A 15,325-nucleotide genomic window follows, 5' to 3' on the forward strand; every position below is an offset into this window, starting at 1 on the left:
CCTTAGTTATTTTTTGCCCTCAGAGCAGTTTTACAATTTTCCATAAGTTGAGTCATGCTTAAAAAAAAAGTAAAGACCACAATAACAACATCAACAAAGATAGCTATATCAAGATTATGAATATAATTAAATAATATTTATATAAAATCACTCTGAAGAATCTGACAATTGGTATCATGGACAATACAAATTATTACAATGTTGTATTGGTCAATCTAAAGTGCTATGACAAATCTCGTTGATGAAAATATTGACGGATCAGAAATTAAAATTTGAGTAGCCAGTCAAATGTTTTAAAAATATCACAAATTTGTCAAACTTTTTAATAGTTGTTTGCCATGCTATTCATTGGTCTTTAGTTGGACGAATATCCTGCAAGGAATCATTTCCAACATTCCTGATAATCGGTTTCAGTTTGTCGGTTGTAGAAAGGTACTGTAGGGACTTCAGATCTCAAAGTGTGAGATCGGTTTATATGGGAATTATTTGGCTAAAATTTTGCATGAGGTGTTTCGCAACTGTGCTAAGTATGGTTTAAATCGGTCCATAACCTGAAATAGCTGCCATACAAAACGATCTGGGGTCTTGACTTCTTGATCATCTAAAGGGCTTATTACTTATTCGATTGGCTGAAGTTTTGCATGAATTTAGCACGTTACGTTATGACTTCCAACAACTGTGCTAACTATGGTTAAAATTGGTCCACAACCAGATATAGCTGCAATATTAACTGATCTGGGGTTTTGACTTCTTGACCATCTAGAGGGCTTAATTCTTATTCGATTGGCTGAAATTTTGCATGACTTCCAATAACTGTGCCAAGTATGGTATAAATTGGTCGATAACCTGATATAGCTGCTATATAAACCGATCTGGGATCTTGAATTCTTCGGCCTCTAATGGGCGCAATTATTATCCGATTTGGCTGAAAGTACACACAATGACTTCTGCTATGATCTCCAACGTTCAAATTAATTATGGTCCGAATCGGACCATTAATCGATATATATTCAATAGCATAACATATCCTTTGTTTGCCTAAAAAGAGATACCAGGAAAAGAACTTGACAAATGCGATCCATGGTGGAGGGTATATAAGATTCGGCCTGAGCGAACTTAACACACTTTTACTTGTTTATACTCACCATCTTAGGATAGGAGGTATATTCATTTAATCATTCCGTTTGCAACACATCGAAATATCTATTTGCGATCCTACAATGTATGTATATTCTTCATCGTCACAAAGTTCCGTCTGTCCGTCCATCTGTGTGTCTGTCTGTTGCTTTCAAGCCATAGCCTTCAAAAATTCACATATTGAGCTGAAATTTCGCACAAACCCGTATTTTTTCCGTACACAGCACAGTGTTGCCAAATCGAAAAAAACTTGAATATAATTCTGGAACTTTTGAACGGATAGAGATATGTACACGAAACTTGATATAGTTAATGTTGAGGTGTTATGGAAAATTTGGGATTTGGATCCTATTGGGTTCTAAGGCTGATCCAGAAGCTTGAAAGTTAGTCACCTCGAGTACGAAAAATTTTGTTCTGCTTGCCAAACAGTCATTTATGGACCGATCGGTTTGGTTTTTTTTTTTTTAAGATAGAGCTCGTAAAACCCTAAAAAAGGCTTGAGGAAATGTCAAGTATATCTCTAACGGTTATAAGTTATTGAACTTACAACGATTTTTTATACCCACCACCGTAGGCTAGGGGTTATATTCTTTTAGTCATTCCGTTTGCAACACATCGAAATATCAATTTCCGATAAATTTCGGATCGTCGTAATATTCTAAGATGATTTCACGATGTCCGTGTGTCTGTCAGTCCGTCTGCCTTCAAAAATTGAGATATTGAGCTAAAATTTGGCACAGACACGTATTTTTGATGCACGCTGGTTAAGTTATTGAACGGCCAAATCCGACCATATTTTGATACAGCTGCTATATAGACCGATATTCCGATAAAGGGTCTAATGTCCATAAAAACTTCATTTTTCATCCAATTTTGCTGAAATTTAAAACAGTCAGTAGTTTTGGGTCTCCCAATTTAGGACCTAAATATGGTTCAGATCGGACTATATATAAATATAGCTGCCATATAGATCGATAAAGGGTCTGAAGCCCACAAAAGTTTTATTTTTCAACCGATTTCGCTGAAATTTGAAACCGTGAGTAGTTTCAGGGCTCTCAACTTCGAACCTAAATATGGTTCAGATCGGACTTTATTTAGATATAGCTGCCATATAGACCGATCTCCCAATGAAGGGTCCGAAGCCCATAAAAGCTTTATTTATTACCCCATTTTGTTGAAATTTGAAATACAAAATTCAACAATGACTTATATTTAGAGGACCACTCAACTTTGTATGGTTCAAATCGGTTCATAACCTGATATAGCTGCCATATAAACCAATCTTAGGTCTTGGCTGCTTCAGCTTTTAGAGGGCGCAATTCTCATGCGATTTGACTGAAATTTTGCACATGGTGTATTGTTATGACTTCCAATAACTGTGCTTAGCATGGTTCAAACCGGTTCATAACCTGGTATAGGTGCCATATAAATCGATCTTGGGTCTTGACTTATTGAGCCTATAGCGGACGCAATTCTCGTCTGATTTGACTGATTTTTGCACGTGGTGTTTTGGTATCACTTCCAACAACTGTGTTAAGTGTGGTTCAAATCGATTCATAACCTGGTATAGCTGCCATTTAAACCGGTCTTGGGTCTTGACTTCTTCAGCTTTTAGAGGGCGCAATCCTTATCCAAATGGACTGAAATATTACACAATGACTTCTACAATATTCAGCGTTCAATTCAGTTGTGGTCCGAATCGGACTCTAACTTAATATTGCTCCAATAGCAATACAATTCTTGTTCATTATTCTTTGTTTGCGCAAAGAACTCGAGAAATTCGATCCATTGTGGAGGGTATATACGATTCGGCCCGGCCAAACTTAGCATGCCCTTTTTTGTTTTTTCTTGAAAGCACCATTTTATCCATAAACTGTAAAAAAATCATGATAATAGCCATTTTTCAAAAAAAAAAATTATTTTTTTTCTACTTAGCCCCAAATATATAATTCATGTACGGATCTTCTCCGCGCAATTTTTTTATTGCAATATTCCTCTGAACTACTTTTCCAAAAATGTATAATACACGAATAAAAGATAAAATTGCTAACCTCAGGTGAAAAATTGCTACGGAGGAGTCAAAAAATCTTGTAGGTTGATCTCGTATTTTTTGATTTGCGAAGACATTTGTCTACCGATTTATAAACAGATTCAATTGCAAATTTTGCCCATGAACATTCCACTAAGGAACAGGGGCAAACTTCTCACATATTAATGAGTGCAGTCCGATTCAAGTTTAAGCTCAAAGATAAGGGGCCCCCTTTGTATAGCCGAGTCCGAAGGATTCGAACCCAGGCTTTCAGCGTCATAGGCGGACATGCTAACCTCTGCGCTACGGTGGCCTCTGAACAGATTCAGGTTACTTATAAAATTAACAATGAATTTGAACCGACCGACCGATTCTACAGTCAAAAGTTATGCGGTCTAGAAATCATATTCCCTATCCGTTCAAAAAATTTCCAAAATTTTTCAAATTTGCAACACTGTGCGCAGGTTTTTAAATGGGCAAAATTGTACTATATTTGGATACAGCTATCATGTATACAGATCTATCGATTTAATGTATTAAGCCCATAACTAGCGCATTTGTTGCCGGATTTCGCTGAAATTTGAACATCGAGTTGTACTAGTGCCCCCATTATTTGAACCAAATATGGTATAGATCGGACCAGATATAGCTGCCATATAGACCAATATGCCGATATGGCCCATTTACCTAGATGAACTTAGAATGTTAAGATGGTCAAGAATATATACTTTATGGAATAGCAGATCAATATTTCGAAGTTTTACAAACGGAATGACTAGATTAGTATACCTTCGCCTTATGGTAGTGGGTATAAGAAGTAACAAGTAAAAGCGTGCTATGTTCGGCCGGTCCGAATCTTATATACCCTCCACCATAGATCGCATTTGTCTAGTTTTTTCCCGGTATCTTTTTTAGGCAAACTTATGATAAAACCAAAAAAATTGTTATGATATAGGAGCTATACCAACTTATGGTCCGCACCATAATTGAACTGAATGTTGAAGACCATAGTAGAAGTCAGCCAATTCGAATAAAAATTGCGCCCTTTAGGGGCTCAAGAAGTAAAATATGGAGATCGGTTTATATGGGAGTTGTATCAGGCTATAGACCGATTCAGATTATAATTGACACGTATGCTTATAGGTCATGAGAGAAGTCGTCATTCAAAATTTCAGCCAAATCGGATAATAATTGCGACCTCTATATGCTCAAGAAGTCAAGATCCCAGATCGGTTTATATGGCAGCTATATGAGGTTATGAACCAATTAAAACCATATTTGGCACAAATGTTCGAAGTCATAACAAAACACTTCCTGCAAAATTTCAGCCAAATCGCATGGGAATTGTGCCCTCTAGAGGCTCAAGAATCAAGACCCCAAGATCGGTTTATATGGCAGCTATTTCAGGTCCGATCTATACCAATATTTGGTTCGTATAACGAGGCCACTAGAACAACTCGATGTTCCAAATTTCAGCGAAATCCGGCAACAAATGCGCCTGTTACGGGCTTAAGACATTAAATCGGTAGATCTGTATATATGACAGCTATATCCAAATATAGTAAGATTTTGCCCATTTAAGAACCTGCGCACAGTGTTGCAAATTTGAAAAATTTGATTTGAACCACACTGAGCACAGTTATTGGAAATCTTAACAAAACACCTCATGCAAAATCTGCCAAATCGGGTGAGAATTGCGCCCTCTGGTGAGTAAAAAGTCAAGATCCAAGATCGGCAGCTATATCAAAATATGGACTGATATGGCTCTTTTACAATCCCAACCGTCTGTCTGTGCTTTCGACAGACGGAAGGACGGATGGACATGGCTTAATCGACTTAAAATGTCATAACGATCAAGAATATATATACTTTATGGGGTCTCAGAGGAATATTTCGAGGAGGTTCAAACAGAATGACGAATTTAGTATAACCCCATCCTATGGTGGAGGGTACACAAATGTGCTTCGTTCGGACAGGCCGACCTCCTGGAATAATTTAGGTGAAGAAACACAACCTTCTTTGTTTGGCGAATGGGTCAGGATTTATGAAAATGTTTTATTATAACTGAAGTTATGGGTTTTTGGCCTAGTGGTTTCAGTAATGGAACTAGAGGAAGATAGTAGAAATGGCGTTCGTTTTTTTTTTTTTTTGCTAAATGGAATTTCAATGGGTAACGTTATTGTCATGAGTCAGACGCATCTATAAAATCACAATTTCAAGTAGTTTTAGAAAATAAATATAAGGCAATCTCGTTTATATAAAAGCCCTTTGAAACAAGACTCACATTCCAATGTGTGTTAAAGAATGATATAATTCAAACAATTTTTTTTTCTAAAATTTCCATAAAAATCATCAATTCAAATATAGATTTAACCACAAAACTATAAAAGTTTTTCTTAAATCGATCGGAAGAAATCAATTCTAAAAACCACATATCGATTGGGTATATAAATTCAAGTGATTTGCGATTTCTCAGGCAAACATTTGCAGTCTGTTGTGAAAGAAGTATCAAAGTATATTGAAAATGAATTTTTCCCGCATTTACAATACTTTTGCCATCGTCCTGGTCTTTGTTTTGGCCGTATGCACTACCCAAATCGAAGCCAAGGGCAAGGGTAAGGGTAAAGGTAGAGGTGGCGGTAACAGTGGCCATGCCTGGAGAGCAGGAGTAAGTTTTATTTCAAAGAAATTTCGAAATATTGTTAAAAAATTTTAATGTTCTCCCTTCTATTCCCATTCAGGCCCATGTGGCTGGATCTGCTGTTCAAGGTGTTGCCGCCGAGGCAGTACGTCAAGGTTAAAAACTTTTTGCAGTTAATAACATTTCGTAATAATGTTCAAAATATGGGACATTAATAAAATAAATGCTTTGAATAAATAAAACCTCTAATTGAAACGAAAGTCTTTGGAAGGACATACATATATTCAATTGAAAAAAGGACTGAACAACAAAATATTTACAATAAACATTATGGTTGGGAATCTCATTGAAGGTATCAATGTATAAATTAGTCTTACTGCAAAAAGAAACCGCCAGATGGTAAATGTACCAAAATCAAAGATGATGAAAGTATACTAACTTGGTCATTCCGTTTGTAACACCCAAAATAATGGTCTAAGACCTCAATATCATCACATTTTAAATCAATCGAACGAGTAAAGCCAGCAGATAAAAATTTTGCAAAAATATTTCTTATTGTTTAGTATTGTAAATGGGCCAAACCTTCCTAGTACAGTCTTAGCTTCCATATAAACCGATCTGCTGATTATACTCGTACTTCTTGAGGGAGCAATTCTTATTCGATATGGCTGTAATTTTGAACGATGATTTTTTTATAACCACCACTATAGGATAGGGGTATACTAATCTAGTCATTCCATTTTTAACACCTGGAAATATGGATCTGCGACCCCATATAAGGTATACATATTCTGGATCGTCTCAACATTCTGAGTCGATTTATCCTTGTCCGTCTGTCGAAATCACTACAGCGGTTGAACGCCTCTTGAAATTTTGCACAGATACTTCTTATGGATGTAGGTTGTTTGGGATGGGTCATATCGGTTCAGATTTTGATATAGTCTCCATATAAATCGATCCCCCGATTTGATTTCTGGAGCCCCTAGGAACCTCAATGTTCATGCGATTTGGCTAAAATTTAAAACAAAGACTTGTGTTATGACTTCCAATATCCATGCCAAGTATGATCCGAATCGGTCTATAAACAGATATCGTCTCCAAAGAAACCGATTCCAGGATTTGACTTTTTGAGCTCCCAGAAGCCTCAATTTTTATCTGATTTGGCTAAAATTTGGAATAAAGACGTGTGTTATGATTTCTAACACTCATGCCTAGAATGATTCGAATCGGCCCATAAGCAGGTATGGCCCACATATAAACCGATTCCCTGATTTGACTTTTTTAACCCTTAGAAGCCTAAGTTTTCATACGATTTGGTAGAAATTTGGAACAAAGACTTGTGTTATAACTTCCAACTCCCATATGATTCGAATTGGTCCGATCCCCGGATTTGATTTCTTGAGCTCCTAGAAGTCGCAATTGTTGTCCGATTTGGGTGAAATTTTGCAGATACTTTTCTGTTATGGCTTCCCACAACTGTGCTAAGAACAATCGGTCTATAACCTGATATAACTCCAATATAAACCGATCTTCCGATTCGAAATCTTTAGCCCCAAAAAACCACAATTTTTGTACGATTTGGCTGAATTTTTTCATGTGGTGTTCCCTTATGACTTCCAATAAATTTGCCAAGTACGGTTTAAATCGGTCTATAACCTGATGTAGCTCCTATATAAACCGATCTCCCGATTTGACTTCTTGAGCCCTTACAAGTCGCAATTTTTGTCCGATTTGGCTGAAATTTTGCATGTGGTGTTCCGTTGGGACTACCAACAACTGTCATAAGTACGGTCCAAATCGGTCTATAATCTGACAGAGCTTTCATTTAAACAGATCTCCTGTTTATATGTCTTGAGGCTCTAGAGGGCGCAGTTTTTATTGGATTCGTCTGATTACAGAACACCGAGCTTGCAAGACTGGGGACTACCTTACAGATTCCAGGGCTAGTGGAATCTGTAAAAGTCCCCTTAAGTTAAGGTCCTTGTTATTTAATGAGCAGGCAATTATCCATCCTTTATAAAAATTAACAAAGATATCCTACTTTATCTAAATAGGGGCTGGTCTCGATCATATATTATTCATGTCCCGAGAATATATATACAAGTAACAATCTCAGCGAAATCAGGCAATAAACCACTTTTTATGGGATTAAGACCCAAAATTGGGATTCGGCCATGGTTTCTGCTAAAATATAGGAGCTATATCTGGATATAGACCGATTTGGCACAGTTATTGGGAGTCATAACAGAACACTATGTGCAAAATTTCAGCCAAATCGGACAAAAATTGTGGCTTGTAAGGGCTCAAGAAGTCAAATCGGGAAATCGGTTTATATGGGTGCTATTTCGATTTCGCTAAAATTTTAAACAGTGAGTTACTTTAAGCATCCCGATATCCGACTTTTATATGGTTCAGATAGCACTATATTAAGATACAGCTGTCATATAGACCGATCTTTCGATAAAGGGTCTCAAGTCCATAAAAGCTTTATTTTTTATCCGGTTTCGTTGAAATGAAATGTGAAATAGTGAGTTTTTAGCCTCCCGATATCCGCCCTAAAAATAGGTCAGATCAGACTATATAGATATAGCTGTCATATAGACCGATCTTCCAATTAGGGCCTTAATCCTATATTAAGCAGATTTATTGTCTAAAAATGTTACTTGTATATGAGTTCTCGGGCCCTGAATAATATATGATCGAGACCAGCCCCTATTAAGATATAACTACGTATATAGTAGTGGAGTTATAATAAAATAAGATGATTAATATATCCTTGTTACATTTTGTCCACATCGGTCCAGGTGTGGTTAAGGGTGCCCTATAGAAACTCTCGATTTAAAATCTTGGCCATATAAAGAGAGCATTTATTATCCGATTTCGTTGAATTTTGACGCAATGACTTATGTTAGACTTTTCGACATCGGTGTCCTATATGGTTCAGATTGGTTTATATTTGGATATAGCTGCCAGAAAGACCAATATTTTGTTCCACAAAGTTCAACACGACTTATTTTTATTAGACCACCCAATGTCCGTGCCGAATTTGGGTGAATAAGTTATCCAATTTTAGCCGAATTGTGACGAAAGGGGGTTTACATATATATCCGAGATGGTGGGTATCCAAAGTTCGGCTCGGCTGAACTTAATGCCTTTTTACTTGTTTATGTATCGCTTCATGAATGGGATGCTGAATTTATGCAGGTCGGTAGTAAAAATTTGAAATATTACTTAAAACACGTAAAAACATGCTGGCGGCCTCCGTAGCGCAGAGTCTAGCATGTTCGCCTACGACGTCTGGTTTCGAACCCTGGCGAAAATATCAGAAAAAAATTGTCAGCGATTTTTTTCCCCTCCTCATGATGTCTCAGGTTTATATGGGAGCTATATCAGGTTATATATCAATTTGGACCGTACTCGGCACGGTAGTTGGAAGCCGTGACAGAACACTTAGTGCAAAATTTTAACCAAATCGGATAAAAATTACGGCTTTCTGGGGTTCAAGGAGTTGAATCGGGAGTTAGGTATATATTGGAGTTTAACAGGTTATAGACCGATTTAAACCATATTTGGCTCGTGTGTTGAAATGCATGCAAAAATTCATCCCAATCGGATGAATCATCTAGGAGCTCAAAAAGTCAATTCGAGGGACCACTTTATATGGCCCATTTGCAATCCCCAACGACCTACATAAAAAAGAAGTATCTGTGCTAAACTTCGAGTGTCTAGCTTTACGCGTTCTACCGCTATCATGATTTTCACAGACGAAAGGACAAGAAGACGGACGGATGGATCAGAAGACGGATGGGCATGTCTAGACCGACCTAGAGTGTTAAGGCGATCAATAATATATATACTGTATGAAGCCACAGATTAATACCCTATGATCTCCTTGCTCTGGTGGTGAGTCTAACAGGTAGAAACATCTTTTGCTCGATTGAGACGAATCTTAGGAACCCACCATTATGGATTCTGCTAAAAAATTACACAATTGAACTTAGTTGAACAAAAATCAGGAAACTCATGCAAAAATTTAAACTTCTAGGAGCGGTAGAAGACTAATCTGGAGATTGTTATATATAGGAGTTATATCGGGCTATAGATCGATTTGGACAATACTAATCATTTATTGGAGGCCACTGCGGAGCAGTTATGACGCCTAACGTCTGGGTTCAATTTCCGCCGTGAACATCAGAAGCATTTTCAGCGGTGGTTTTCCCCTTACTAATGCTGGCAATATTTCTGAGGCATCCTGTCGGTATAAAACATCTCTACTAAATGGTTTCGCTTGCGGCAGGCCATTCGGATTCGGCATAAAAGAGGCGGCCTCTTACCATTGAGCTTAAACTTTGACCGAACTGCATTCATTGGTATGAGAGAAGTATCCCCTGTCCCTTAATGGAATGTTCCAAGGAAATTTAGTACTATGAGAAAAATTTCAGCCAAATCAGACAGCAATTGCAGCCTCCGATGTTCAAGACGCCAAATCGGGAGATCGGATTATATAGGAGCATTATTAGGTCATTGACCGATTTGGATCAAATTTGGCACTATTGTTGGAAGTCGTAAAATAAAATTACAGAATGACTAGATTTACTATACCCCTATCCTATGGGAATATAGTAAACCCTATGGACTATCAAGTGGTTGCTTTTTATACCCACCACCATAGGATGGGGGTATACTAATCTAGTCATTCCGTTTGTAACAACTCGAAATATTGATCTACGACCCCATAAAGTATATATATTCTGGACCCTCTCGATATTCTGATTCGATCTAGCCATGTCCTTCCGTGCGTCCGTCTGTCGAAATCACAATAGCTGTCGAACGGTTTAACCTAGCCGCTTGAAATTTTGCACAGATATTTAATATTGATGTAGGTCATTGGAAATTGCAAATGGGACATATCATTTTAGATTTGGATATAGCCCCAATTTAAACCGATCTCCCGATTTGACTTCTTGAGCCCCTGGAAGCCACAATTTTCATCCGATTTGGCTTACATTTTGCACATAGCATTCTGTTTTGACTTCCAACAACTGTGTCAAGTACGGTCCAAATCGGTATATGACCCGGTTTAGCTCCCATATAAACCGATCTTCCGATTTGACTTCTTGAGCCCCTGGACGGCGCAATTTTCATCCGATTTTGCTGAAATTGTGCACATAGTGTTCCTTAATTACTTCAAATAACTATGGTAAGTACGGTCCAAATCATTCTATAATTTGATATAGCTTCCATATAAACCGATCTCTCGATTTGACTTCTTGAGCCCTTGGAAGTTGCAATTTTCATTCGATTAAGCTGAAATACACAGCACAATACCATTCTGTTATGATCTCCAATAACTGTTTCAAATACCATACAAATCGGTCTATAACCTGGTATAGCTTCCATACAAACCGATGTCCCGATTTGACTTCTTGAGCCCTTGGAAGCCACAATTTTCATCCGATTTGGTGTTTTCTTATGACGTCTAACAACTGTGTCAATTAAGGTCCAAATCGGTCTATAACCGGATATAGCTCCCATATAAACTGATCTCCTGAATTGACTTCTTGAGCCCTTGGAAGCCACAATTTTTGTCCGATTTAGCTGAAATTTTGCATGTTCAAGTGTTCTGTTTTAACTTTCAACAACTATGCCAAGTTCGGTCCAAATCGGTCTATGGCCTCATAAAGCTCCCATATAAACCGGTCTCTCGATTATCCTTGTTCGGTCCGTAGAAGCTTTAGTTTGGTTTGACAGAAGTTTGGTGTGTAGAATACTATTACGCCCTTTAACAAAATTTAGTTTGTATACATTTTAAGCAGAATCCCTGGTGGTGGGTTCCCAAATTTCGGCCAGGCCGAACTTAGCACGCTTTTACTTGTTTAAACTATGCTTTAATTAAGCTTTGGTATATTCAATAAGTTACCCAACCATTGTTAATATTTTAAAAAAACTCGTTGCCCACTCGTTATTTTTCAAATGTGCATATATCCTTCAAAAGCGCATATGTCCTGTTGTTATGAAGAAATTAGATGTCTGTTGATTAAAATATTTATTTTATTTATTTAATGTCCCACATTCTGAACATTATTTCAAAATCTTATTAACTGCAAACAGAATTTAGCCTGCTTGACGTACTGCCTCGGCAGCAACACCTTGAACAGCAGATCCAGCTACATGGGCCTAAATGGGAAAAGAATAAAAAAATATATACATCAAAAAGATTTTCAATATTTAAAAAAAAAAAAACTTACTCCTGCTCTCCAGGCATGGCCACTGTTACCGCCACCTCTACCTTTACCCTTACCCTTGCCCTTGGCTTCGATTTGGGTGGAGCATATGGCCAAAACAAAGACCAAGACGATGGCAAAAGTGTTGTAAATTTGCGAAAAATTCATTTTTAATATACTTTGATACTTCTTTCACAACAGACTGCAAATGTTTGCCTGACATGTCAAGCCATCGTTTGAGTTTATATACCCAATCGATATGTGGTTTTAAATTTGGAATTAAAGAATTGATTTCTTCTGATCGATTTAAACAAACACTAATAGTCTTGTGGTTAAAATCTATATTGGAATTGATGATTTGTATGGAAATATTAGAAAACACAGTGATTGAATCATATATATTTTAAACCCCATTTGAATTTGATTTTGTACTTAAAAAGGGAATTATATTTCAAAGAGTTTCTATATATTGTAGTTTATTAATTTTCTCAGTGAAAAAAAAAACTTCTTGAACTACTACCAAAAGGCCAAAAGCCCATAACTTCAGTCACGATAGAAAACCTTTTCAATATAAAAATAGATTTTTCATAAAGCCTGGCTCATTCACCAAACAAAGAAGTTTGCAATTCTTCACCCAAATTCTTCCAGTAGATCGAATAAGCCAAGCATTTTTGTGGATTAAATTTGGTCGGGCCGAACTTTGGATACCCACCACCACTTATGTATAAACCACATTTCAACGAAATCCTGTGAAAATGCACCATTTTGAACCGGTAGCAGCTGTATTGAAATATGATCCGAACTTGGCCAAATCTAGCACGGACGTCAAGGGTCTAACGCAGCTTACTGCTCAAAATTTCATGGAAATAGGATAATAAATAAGCAATTTATAAGTGTATGTGGTAGCTTTATTCAAATATGATCTGATCAACACCATATTCGCGAAGGATATGTAAGAGAATAATAGAACTCACTAGAACTTAGATATTGTCCCATGTAGACCATGCTCGGTACGGATGTCAGTGGTCTTTATATATCACGCTGTTCAGTAAAATCCAATAAATAATTCGTCTTTAATGGACATAGGACCATTTATTGAGAGATTGGTCTATATATAATATGGCTCATTTTCGAACTTAACCTGCCTGTGGACAAAAAAGAATCTGTACAAAGTTTCAGCACATTACCTATATTTCTAAAAAAACACTGATTTGAACAGACTGACGAGCAGAGGGATGGACATGGCTAGTTGTCTTAGAATTTTATATAAATGCTAGTTGAACTCGGATCGCTCTGCTGCACCCGATAATGTCATATTAGAGAAAATTACTTTTAATTTGGATATTTCTGCTTAATTTCAGTTGAAAATGTATTCCATTTTTCCTGTGGACTTTAATACCTCTTTTTAAATACCTCTTATTTAAACCCCAATAAGTAAAAGTCATGTTTAAGTGTGTGGTAGATCCCCAGAGACTTGGTCTCAAAATTGAATGCCAATTTCGTGCTCTACTCCCAAAGACGTTTCCTTTAAGATCCATACTGGCATGGTCGGTTAAGTCCCACTATTGCATATCAGATTTGCTTTCTACTCTCAAATACCCTCAATTTGATACCCATATTGTAGTGATTGGCCTATAAATCCATTTGGCGGGTTTTGGGGGTGGGCGACCCTCCTAGGCACCTCACCTCAGATTCTAATACCAAATTTTTGATTTTTGGTTAATGTAAGTGTGCCAACAAGAATTCGCTTAAATCGCCCTACCCATCTCCGAGATCTGGTGTTTTTGAAAATTAATGCAAAGGCCCGTCATGGAGTGGGAAAGTTAAAAAATAATACCGCAAACAACCGCAACGAAATCATAACGAAGATAAATGCTGTATGATCAATTTTGACCACTCTGCCCTCTTTCTGTTCATGTTGGATTTTCAAATTAGCGCCATTTACTGGCTGCTTTCAATTGGATTAACTAAATCTATTGGAATCCAATAGATGGCGCTAACTTAAATGTTAGTGCTACCACTCGCTTGGAGTGGCCTAACGCCTATAACATTGATCATCATGTGGTAGTTTTCTATAAATGACTATATGACTACTTAAATAATCATCATTAAGTATTTTTTTAAATCAAATAAAATTGCCATATTAAACGATTTTCTGTCGTAAAGAACTAATTTGCCAGTCTATATATTTGGTGCGGGACGATAGTTCTTAATATTAAACCATGTAACTTTTGAACAAAAAAGTGTTGCACAGCAGCACGGCGTTTGCACTATTCTATCAATGACCTAAAAATGGATGCAATCTTAACGTTTAGGTTTGCAGCTCCTCCTATCACGCTGAACGTCATAATTTTTGGAGTATGGCAACCTACTTTTATTTTTGTCCCTGCACATTAATTAAATCACACAGTGTCTTATTAGGTCATTATGATTGATTGGGGTGAGCTGGTCCGCTAGATATAAGAGCAGAATAAATTTATCAGATTCACAACCTTATACCTTTAATTTAACCACATATTGTCATGATTGGTGTATACAGACGTTTGGTGGAGAGCGTCTATATAGAAGGGTTGTGCGCCACACTCTATTTGCCACTTGAGCACATATTTGAATGACGCACTCTACTCAAAAATATCTATCATTTGATCCCCCATTGTTGTAATTGGTCAAATAATCTATTGGAGGTGATTTTTGGAGGTAAAGCACCACCTAGATTCTTGGACACAAAGTTTGATGAAATTTTCGTAATCAACTCTTTCATTTGAGTCTTATATAGCTGTGACCGAGTAAAATTCGCATTTGGGGGGGCCTTTTTGGGGGTGGGGCGACCCGGAAATACTTAGACATAATTTTTTATGTCATATTCGTAATCTTCTCCCGAATACCTTTCATTTAAGTCCTATTTTGTTATGTACATCCAATATGTTTGTTTGGAGAATTTTTGGGGTTGAAGTGGCCCCTGGGTTAATTGGACCCAAATTTTAATATTGGTTGCCCAAAAAGTAATTGCGGATTTTTCATATAGTCGGCGTTGACAAATTTTTTCACAGCTTGTGACTCTGTAATTGCATTCTTTCTTCTGTCAGTTATCAGCTGTGACTTTTAGCTTGCATGCTTTAGAAAAAAATTGTAAAAAAAGTATATTTGACTAAAGTTCATTCTAAGTTTTATTAAAAATGCATTTACTTTCTTTTACGCAATTACTTTTTGGGCAACCCAATAGTATATTCGTATTCTACTCTTCAATATCTTTCATTTGATACCCATATTGTCTCGATCGGTCAACTTTGATTT

The 15,325-nt window shown here is 37.0% G+C and overlaps 1 protein-coding gene and 2 long non-coding RNA genes across 5 annotated transcripts in view; 2 read left to right on the forward strand and 1 right to left on the reverse strand.

Moving 5' to 3' along the window:
• LOC106091457 (centrosomal protein of 104 kDa) overlaps positions 1 to 15,325 on the forward strand; it is a 203,777-nt gene that overhangs the window by 86,963 nt on the left and 101,489 nt on the right. The gene's annotated exons all lie outside the window — the stretch shown is intronic.
• Positions 5,481 to 6,067, forward strand: LOC106080460 (uncharacterized). Its single transcript, XR_001220200.2, has 2 exons — positions 5,481 to 5,834; positions 5,908 to 6,067. It is a non-coding gene; the product is annotated as an uncharacterized LOC106080460 (long non-coding RNA).
• LOC106080468 (uncharacterized) lies at positions 11,837 to 12,269 on the reverse strand. The gene is made up of 2 exons (XR_001220209.2): positions 12,056 to 12,269; positions 11,837 to 11,984 (listed from the first exon to the last, which is right to left on the reverse strand). It is a non-coding gene; the product is annotated as an uncharacterized LOC106080468 (long non-coding RNA).

Source organism: Stomoxys calcitrans, chromosome 3 (assembly GCF_963082655.1).
Source record: "Stomoxys calcitrans chromosome 3, idStoCalc2.1, whole genome shotgun sequence".
NCBI lineage: Eukaryota > Metazoa > Arthropoda > Insecta > Diptera > Muscidae > Stomoxys > Stomoxys calcitrans.